Below are 10,452 nucleotides of genomic sequence, written 5' to 3' on the forward strand. Positions count from 1 at the left end.
TATACTACAACTTCAGACAATGGCAAATAATTTTTTTAAAAAACATGACTTTTTCCAACCCAGCAAAAAGCTCTGCACACACATGACAGCGGATCGTTTGCATGCATATTTTTGTATGAACCATTAATCCATTGCAGCTTGCAGGATCCGTTTTAAAAAGCAGTACAGTGCCATGGGAGAATCTCAAAGTTTAAAGGCCAGAGAGAGAGGCTGGATAGCCTGGCGTGTGGGGCATTCAGCTGGGAGATGGAAGTCCCAAGTTCCTGCACCAGCTCCAGTGATTATGTAATCAGTATTGCCAACCCCAAATGGTCAAAAATCACGACATCATGTACAAATAATAGATTTGGTGGCTTTTTTTTATTTGCCTTCTATTTGAGCCTTTAGGGTGCACTGGGGGTCACATTTTGAAGCTTTCCTCACAGCCACGAGGGCTAGAAACTTACTTTTTCTTTAAGAATGAAGGCTGAAATCATCACACATCCACTTGAGCTCAGGAGGTGGGGCTTTAAGGAAAACTAATTATCATGAGACTTGTGACAAAATCATGAGTTGGCAACACTGTAATTATTTATACACAGTAGAACAGCTTCAACAGGAGAGTTTGAGAGAGGCCTTCATCAGAATATCCCATCACCTGGTGGTTAGGGCGAGGGAGACCCAGTGGTCAAATCTCTTTCCCACATCAGGTAGAGGGGGGATTTGAGCGTGGGTCTCCCACATCCCAGGTGAATGCTCTAACCGCTGGGCGAAAGCTTATATGGGGACATTCTCCTCCTCTGGGCATTTTGTGAATCAAGCCCTTTGCAAACAATGTTTTGGCTTGAACAAAATTTTTCAGAACTTTCACATTCTGTTCAACCAGAACCAAATTTTATTATTTTTAACTGCCAGTGAGCCCCCTCCCAAAAAAAATCATTTGCTCAGCTTTAGTAAGGATACACAATGTTGTTCATATGTGAAGTTGTTTAATTCCTCCTTTAAGAGAAGAAAAGGAGTACTTGTGGCACCTTAGAGACTAACCAATTTATTTGAGCATAAGCTTTCGTGCTTTCCTGCCTCTCCTTTAAGAGAGAATCTCAATGCATCCTCAACTATGGAGTGAAATTTGGTATATTTAGCCTACTCTTTGGATGTTGTACTGTACGTAGAAGATCCACTGGCAAGTTTCCTGCAGGAGGATGTCAAAAGCAATCCTAATGCAGGTCTGAGATGTGTAGAGGGAAAAAAAGGCCAGTTGTTCCCAAAAGCAGAAAATAGGGCTGGTGATATTACTACTCGGGGCAGGAGGAGCAAGAATATTGGTTTTGGAGGTCTTGAACAATTTGTCCATCTGAAAAAGCAAAGTTTACTGGTTAATCAGATAATTTTTAACTTTCCATGTTAGGGGTCTTAGCAGTCACTACACCCTCCTGCTCTGAGAGACTTAAGAGTGCTTGGTTACTAGTCTGTTTGTTTGTTTGTAGTTTGTAAATGTATAGTGCCATATTTTCCTTTGAAGGGGGTGGCACCTGGCCCTGTGTGATCTTACTTCACCTAACTACCTTTTAATTAGGCTATTAGTAAAATTGCTCTTTGTCAGTGAAAACAATGAACTGTTCCTTCTGTGAATTTAAACCATCCTTTACATGATGTTGATCTTCGATTTTCCTTTAAATGAAGGACTCAGAAGTTAATGGGGAGAACTAGTTTTGGAAAGAGTCCAAGCATACTTGGATAATCCAATACAAAACCAATTTTGAGATGATGTCACATAGTCTGTTGCATACTTAGGTCTCTTTCCAGTTTTTTTTTCTTGCTGCATAAATTTGGGACGCTATCCTGTGTATTTAATAGTCTATCCTATTTTTATGTGGGGGCAATTTATTTAACTAACTCATCAATTTTACCACTTATTACTGTAAATTATTTGCATCCTAAATGCAGAATCCAGAAAATGAGTTGTAGGAAATGTGTGTGTAAATTATAACTAATGCAGTATCACTATAAGTTTTCCGTGCTATTATTCTCATCCCTTGTTTTGGATCTTTGTCCTGCAATTTGACCAATGACCATTTGAGACGTACATAGTGAAGTATCAATAAGCCACTGCACAGCTTGAAACTTCTTGGGCTAACCTGTTTTAAAAACCATGTTAGGTAATGGCTTTAACAATGAGAAATTAACATTACAGACTTCCATAACCTCCCCCCTCACACATTTCAAACTGACAAGTCAACTGTCAGCTAACACACAGCCATTAATAGAAATCTTGGAGCAGATGGACATGCTTTAACTCCCTTTCCAGGTGAGCATCAAAATGAAAAATCCAAACATTTACAAGCTGGAGTGGGGGGAGGGAGTTTCAATGACAAAGGTGAGAATATTCTTGAAGGGACCAAATCCAAAGCCCATTGAAGTCAATAGCAGTTTTTGGACCAGGTCCTAGCTGTGTTCTGTGTATGAGTTCAGGAGAAGGCTCTAGTTAGTCCAGTAGTGGGAGACAGCTCAACTTCTTGGGTTGTTGAGAGCATTTGGCTTTTAGTCTCCTGCCTCAATACGCACCTGTGGCGTTTTTTTAGTAAATGATATTTTTAGTAACTCTACCTATATATTTTAAGAATGATTCAGGCTTTTTGCTCCTTATGCTGCCAGTGGGGACCAAGTGCTGCTTTTCCATTCTGTGCTCCGAGAGATCCCAGATGGAAAGCATGAACTAATCGTTTGTATGTGACAAATTAGCTGGGGACAGGTGAAATGGATTTAAAGGAAGGAGGCAAATGAAGTGGATTCTGCCATCTGTTTAAACACGCAGGTTTAACAAGCAGCTTTCTTACAGACTCACCACGGGAAATGAGACGATGCCCATACAGCATCTAGACATAAAAATCCCAGAGGGTGGAAACTGGTGACTTGCAAAGAAAAGAAATGCAGGAGTTGCCTCTTAGCACCAAATATTTCTTCCCCTTTTGTATTTGCAAGCAAATTATTTGAGCTCAACAAATATCCTATGTGCAGTTGTGGCAGCTGTCGGACTGGAAGTGATTTCAATAGATCTATCCTATGCAAGAGAGAAAGTGAGCTGATAGCTTCCTCCACACTAATTCTTCAGTCTCCTTCCCAGCCTCCCTTACCCTGACATCTCACTGGGCCCATATACTGTCAGAGATCTATTGAAAGCATGGCAATTACAGCTTTTTAATGTTGTTCCAACTTCCACATCATCATAGTTCAGAGTAATTGCCCTAGTATTCCCCCTCCATTGGGCAGCAAGGGAACCCGCTCCCAGGCTTGTGGCCTCTCCAGATATTGCCTCTCTTGGATGGAGACAGGCATCTCTCCCCCTACTGCCCAGGGGATTTCCAGGCTCCACAAGTACGGTGACTTTTCCCAGCAAAAAATACTGCCTAAATAGGCCTGCTTCATTTCTCTCCTCAAAGATGGTACACGGTGTGGTTGCTACAGCCGTACGCTATCACATTACTGTATCTAAGCAAGATGAGTTATTCTTAAGGTAGAAAGCATATAGAAAATACATTAAAAACAAAAGAACCTACACAAATGCTAATAAGCTTACCAGAGATTGCCGGCCACATTGACAAGGGCTCTGAGTGGTGATTTGTCCTTCTGGCCTTTCCCTAAGATTGGGACCCCCTTAGACCAGAAGTCCTGTCTGTTTGCTGGATCAGTTTAAAAGCCAGCTATTCATCCAAAAATATTTTCTTTGTCTCTTGGTCCCTAGGAAATCGAGTTTGAATTAGTATAAGCAGACCTTTCCAGGCGGTGGTGTTTCTCTAGAGATGTTACAACCTGTGAGAATTTGCCTCGTCACCATAATGCTGTTCTTCTCTTTACTCTCCCAGTGGAAATACATAAAGTTCCTGAATAACTCACAGACCATTGTACTTCTAATACAATGGACTCCAAAGATATTAAACTCAATAAGGCTTCTCCAGGCTATTATAAGATACTCACAATCTGTCACAATTGATCAAAAGAAAAAAAATACTCAAGCTATTGAAAAATGCTGTTTTATGCAATTACGCTGGTGGTTCAAAACATCATTAGTTATTTTTGAGACAATAAAAAGTAGTATTACTGTATTTGGGTTAATGACAACAATTTATTTCAGGGGTAGAGGGTTTGTAGAGAACAGAACATAATGGCCATTCTGCCTCAGAGCAGTGGTCCATCATTCTAGCCCAGTATCCTGTCTCTGATGCTGGCCAGTGCCAGTTGCTTTATAGGGAATGAACAGAACAAGACCATTATGAGTGATCCATCCCCTGTTATCCAGTCGCAGCTTCTGGCAGTTAGAGGTTTTTTGGCACCCAGAGCACAGGGTTGTGTATCTGACCATCTTGACTAATAGCGATTGATGGACCTAACACCCATTTATACTTTTGGCCTTCACAACATCGCCTGGCAACGAGTGCTGCAGGCCAGGGTGACTGTGCGTTGTGTGAAGAAGTACTTCCTTGTGTCTGTTTTAAACCACTGCCTATTCATTTCATTGGGTGATCACTGGTTCCTGTGTCACATGAAGGGGTAAATGACACTTCCTTATTCACGTTCTCCACACCTTACATATTACAGACCTCTGTCAGATCCCCCCTCAGTCATCTCTGTTCTAAACTGAACAGTCCCAGTCTTATTAAACTCTCCTCATACGGCAACTGTTCCATCCCCCTCATCATTTTTGTTGCTCTTCTCTGTACCTTTTCCAATTCCAATATAGCTTTTTTTGAGATGGACTGACCAGAATTGCATTCAGCAGTCAAGAGGTGGGTGTACCATGGATTTATAGTTCCATTATTATTTTTTTCTGTTCTATTAACTATCTCCTTACAAATGATTCCTAATTTTCTCTTAGCTTTTTTCACAGTTGCTGTACAGTGAGCTGACGTTTTCAGAGAACAATCCACCATGACTAGAATATCTCTTCCCTGAGAATTAACAGCTAATTTAGACCCCATTATTTTGTATAGTTGGGGTTATTTTTTCTAGTGCACATTAATTTGCATTTATCAACATTGAATTTCATCTGCCATTTTGTTGCCCAGTCACCCAGGTTTGTTAGATCCCTTTGTAACTCTTCGCAGTCTGCTTTTGGACATCTTTGAGTAACTTTGTCGTCTGCAGATTTTGCCACCTCACCGTTCACTCCCTTTTCCAGATCATTTATGAACAGCAGAGGTCCCGATATGGATTCTTAGGAGATCCAGCAATTTATCTCTCTGCATTGTGAAAACTCGCGGTTTATTCCTACCCCCTTGTTTCCTATCTTTTAACCAGTTACTGATCCATGAGAGGACCTTCCCTTTTATCCTATGACTGCTTAGTTTGCTTAAGAGCCTTTGGTGAAGGACCTTGAAAGTCCAAGTATGCTGTGTCCACTGGATCACCCTTGTCTGCAAGCTTGTTGACACCCTGAAAGAACTCTAATAGACTCTTCCTGAGTGCAACATAGGATCCTTAAAAGTCCCTAATATACTGATTCTGCACTCAGCTATATTGGGGTAACTCAAAGTCAATAGAGTGACAATGGTGTAAAACCCAGGAAAGGTGAGAAGGTAATCAGGCCAGGGGTGTGTGTTTCTGTTTCAACAAGACTCCACACAGGAAACAGCAGCGCCAATCAATTAACAATCTTTTTTTAATTATTATTTAACAAATTTCAAATTTGTCAGAGGAGCTAAGTCAATGAATGCCTTTTGCATCCTATTTGGTATTACACTATGCACCAAGATGATCAAACAATTCTGGCTTCTTGTCTGTTATCAGTGGTCTGCTAGATCCAATTTAGTGTACACAATATCATCCAGAGGGGGGTGTGCACGGGAGAGGGAGACACCACCCGACACACCCCAAACTGGAATTCTTACAGACAGGTGATGGCTGTGGTATCAGACTAGTAAAGCTGTGGCGGCATGTTGAGTTGCCTGCTGGAACACATACATGCCAGCAGGAGATTCCCCCGGGGTAGGTGAGATTCCGATGTTGGTGGGGTGTAACGTTTTGGAGCTCAACCAGGCCAATAAGGGGTTTGGTCACTGTCTGCCGTGTAACCTTGGGTGTCTTGTGGCTGTGCAGCTTTGGTCCAGAGCTCTGACTCCAGCATCCTGCCAGCAGCCCACAAGCTTCATCCAGGCTTTACCTGACCCAATTACTCCTTGCAGACTGACCTTAGTACCCTTCCAGCCCCAAATTCATGCCAAAATCGTCCTACTGCAGGGACCAGTCCCTCTCGCTGGACCCTCCTAGAGAAAGGGTTTGGTTCACTGCCTTTACAGAGACACACTCCAAGCTGTCAGCTTTCTGGAAGTACATGCTTTACTTAAACGTACGCAGCCCTGATGATTTATAATGAACACCCAACAAGTTTATGAACAGAGGAGCTTGGACGACATGATGCCAAGTGAGAGAAAAAGGTAGAGATGGTTACAAGCCAATAGAAGTGGGGGAAAAAACTCATCTAAAAGTTTAAAATCTTTGTTCAAGATGGTTTCTCTCAGCCCTAGTCTCTTTTCCAGCCATTGCAGGCCAGACCAGGACCCATCACAGAGACCAAACCAGGCTTGGTTTCTCGGTTAGGTGAAGGGTAAAGATGGAGAGTCACTGTGTCCCTTATATCCCCAAGGGGATGTCTTTGTCTTACACATCAGGAAGACCTGCTGGGGAATCTGTCTCCTGTGTCTCCCTGGGATGCAGGAGCCATCTTGATTGTTTCTGACTCAGGATAACCCCCACCAGTTCATCACAGTGGCTTTTTCACTGGTAATATGTCAGTTGAGGTAAACCCACATGGCCTTTGTCTAGGACAGGCGTGTTTATCACCTTTACCTAGGCTAGGCTGTCTGGTCTGGTGACATCATACAGAGGGAATCCATAACCTCACATAAACACTGTTGACACATGCACTTTGCAATTATATTAATAACCAGCGGGGGATTCATTTTCATATGGTACCTCACAAGGCATATTTTATTCAAATATTATTGCAGAAGTGTGTAGGGTGTGAATTTGGGGGGCCTAGCGTTACATGGGTATAATGTGCCTGGCCCTCTGAGCTGGGGGGTGGAGAGGGAAGAGGCAGTGATCTCTACTGGGTAGGACACTGCTTGGAAGTCAGGAGACCTGATCTTTTTCGGGCTTTGTAACTGACCTGATGGATGACCTGGGGCAAGTCGCATCCCTTCTCTGTGTCTCAGTTTCCCTCCCACCTTTTATCTATTATGTCTGTTCAGACTGTACCCTCTTTAGGCAGGGACTCCCGCACTATGTGTTCGTGCAGAGCTTTCCACCATGGGGCCCTGATCTCATCTGTGGCCTCTGGCTGATGCTGTTATAATGAATGTGCCCAGAATAGTTTTTCTGTGGTGGAACTCATTACCTAGTCATGGTGTCAGATTTAGAGGAAGCTCTTGGCCGTACCAATTGGTTCAGGATGAAATTCTACCTAGATATCCGAAAGTCTGGAGAAGACTGGAGAAACTCGCTGGGGAGGGGGGGAGATTGCACGTTTGATTTGATAGAATGACATGTCATTTTCCCAGAAAGAGAGCAAAAAGCTCCCCTCCCTTCCCACTGAAAATAAAACAATTTGTATCCAAATCTAACCCTTCTCCCCTGGGACACCTGAGGCAGTGATCATGCTACTGCAAAAGGGAGGCTGGTTACCCACCAGCTTCCCAGCGCAATTTAAGTTGCTTGTTCTCCTCTCTGAAGCCCCAGGTGTCCTGAGACCTGTGTAACAATCCGGGCCAGCCAGTCTCCCTCCACCTGTCGCTGAAGTAGCCGTTGCTGCTGTCCCCAAGGCTGAACACTTGGGAGCTGGCAGTACAGCATCCTTGCTGGAGCCTGTATGTCTCTGGAATTTCCTTCCTTTGGCTGCTCCATGAGAATCTGCTGCCTCTAACGCTTTTCCTCCCTCATGTAGCTTTTTCTTAATTGCAGGGTTCCCAGTTAGGTGTGCTTTGTGGGTTGGCAGGTAGCAGATGGCTTAGGGCAGAATGTGTTTCATGATTAAGTAAAATGTCTGTGTTGTTTGTTTAACTTTAATGATGCTCAAGTCGAAGAGAAATAGGAGCCTAAAAAAATCTTATCAATAAAATAGCTTGTTATCCATCAAGAGGTGCATTGTTTTGCACGTGCTTTGACTCAAGGAGCTCAGTCTGTTGAAAGCTTAACAAAGAAGGTGATGGGTGACTTAATTGCAGTCGATAAGCACCTACCTTAGAAACAAAGATTTGCTAATAGAGGGCTCCTCAGTCTAGCAGACAAAGGTGTAACACGATCCAACGGCTAAATAATAAAACTAGACCAATTCAGACAGGAAATAAGGCATAAATTTTTAATGGTCAGAGGAATGAATCATTGGAACAATTTAACAAGGGTTGTGGTGAATTCTCCATCACTAACCATTTTGAAATCAAGACTGGGTGTTTTTCTAAGAGATCTGTTCTAGGAATTATTTGGGGGAAATTCTCTGATGTGTGTTATACAGGGGGTCAGACTAGATGATCACAGTTCTCTCTTCTGGCCTTAGAATCTATGAATCTCTGACACATACAGAGCATCGTGCTAGAGAAATGGCAGAAGGCGAGAAAACATTTTCATACTAAACCTTTGTTTCAGGTTCTTCACCCTTTCTGCTCGAGTCTTCCTCTGCGCTCAGATTTCTCAGCCTCAGGTCAGGGCCGATTTTGTTGTTGTTGACAGTTGGCTAAAATTCTACTTAGCTGTTGTTGAGCGACCTAGACATGCAGAATTGATTCCTAAATACGCTGCAGCCACTATGGTACAAGCCTCCGTAACTGAACTACTTGACAGGATATTCCCACACAGAAGAGACATCCTCTTTTTAGTTCTGCTTTCGGTTATGTATTGCAAAAGCGCGTCTTGCGTGACCACAAGGACACACTACCCGTTGGCTTGAGAAGCACGTGACTCACTTTCTAAAACAATTGTAACGTGCAGTGCCGCTTTTTTCCCAGGAGAACTCATCCTGTTCATCTGAGGGCATGGACCTCCGCGACTGCAAACGTTGTCTTGTGATTAGTAACGGAGCCCAGCATCTGGCCCAGTACGGTTAAAGGGATAACACTTGGTAGAGCTGTTGTTCCTTTCACCAGGAGTTTCAAGTACTTAACAAAGGTTAAGCCCCATGACACCCCTGTAAAGTAGACACTATTATCCCCAGTTTACCAAGACCAAACAACTTTCCCGACGTCCTGGAGGGAATTGGTAAGAATAGAAACCCAGGAGTCTGCACTCTCAGTTCCTTGTTCTGACTGCGAGACTGTACTTCCTGTGACAGTTTTCCTTTATTTGAGTTGTCACACGGTGATTTTTGATTTGTTGAGGATTTTCCATAAGTAATTGCAAGATAAGCTGTGAGGGGGAGCTTCTGGGTTGAACCCCATCAATGGAAATCATCACCAGTCCCCCCCACACCACCACCATCCTGTTGCCTCCAATAACAGCCCTGTGAGTCCACTGTTCGGCAACTAACTCATCAATACATCTGTTATTAGCAAGTCTCCAGTGTCAGCCAGGATCTCTGGAAAATGGTCCAAAGAATTTGGACCATGAGGGGCTGCTAAGGAACTAAAATCATTAGATAGGACTTTGACGCTGTTTGCTGACCCAGAATTAGGTGCCACGAGTGAACAACGACTAGTGTGTTTAAAATCACAGCAGCAAGGGAGATGTTCAAGGACTGAAGTTTGATGGAACAAGTGGGTGATCTCAGATCTTGAGAGCACAATGCTGCAGAAAGCACTGAAGTTCCACAGCCATGCTTTCAGACTAAGCAAGCTGGAACAAACCCTTTCTTTCATTATTTAAAACCCATTAAAGGCTCAGAATTCAGTGACTTGGGGAAATGGTCTATATTTATGCTAGGCTCACAGATCTGAGAGAGCTGCGATTTGCCCAGGATTTTCAAAAGTGACTAGACCAGGAGTGGCCAACCTGGGGCTCCAGAGCCACATGCGGCTCTTCAGAAGTTAATACGCGGCTCCTTGTACAGGCCCCGACTCTGGGGCTGGAGCTACAGGCGCCAACTTTCCAATGTGCTGGGGGGTGCTCGCTGCTCAACCCCTGGCTCTGCCAAAGGCCCTGCCCCCACGCCACCCCTTCCCGCCCCCTCCACTGAGCCTGCCGTGCCCTCACTCCTCCCCCTCCTTCCCAGAGCCTCCTGCATGCCAGGAAACAGCTGATGGGGAGGGAGGGGAAAGCGCTGATTGGCGGGGCTGCTGGTGGGTGGGAGGCGCTGGGAGTGAGGTGGGGAGCTGATCAGGGGCTGCTGACACATTACTGTGGTTTTTTGGCAATGTACATTGGTAAATTCTGGCTCCTTCTCCGGCTCAGGTTGGCCACCCCTGGACTAGACCCTCCACTTCTGGGTGCCCCCATGTTGGACACTTCTACAAGTCCTGATTTTCAGAAAGTGCAGAGCATCCACCCCCT

This window comes from Lepidochelys kempii, chromosome 12 (assembly GCF_965140285.1).
Source record: "Lepidochelys kempii isolate rLepKem1 chromosome 12, rLepKem1.hap1, whole genome shotgun sequence".
In the NCBI taxonomy this organism is placed as follows: Eukaryota; Metazoa; Chordata; order Testudines; family Cheloniidae; genus Lepidochelys; species Lepidochelys kempii.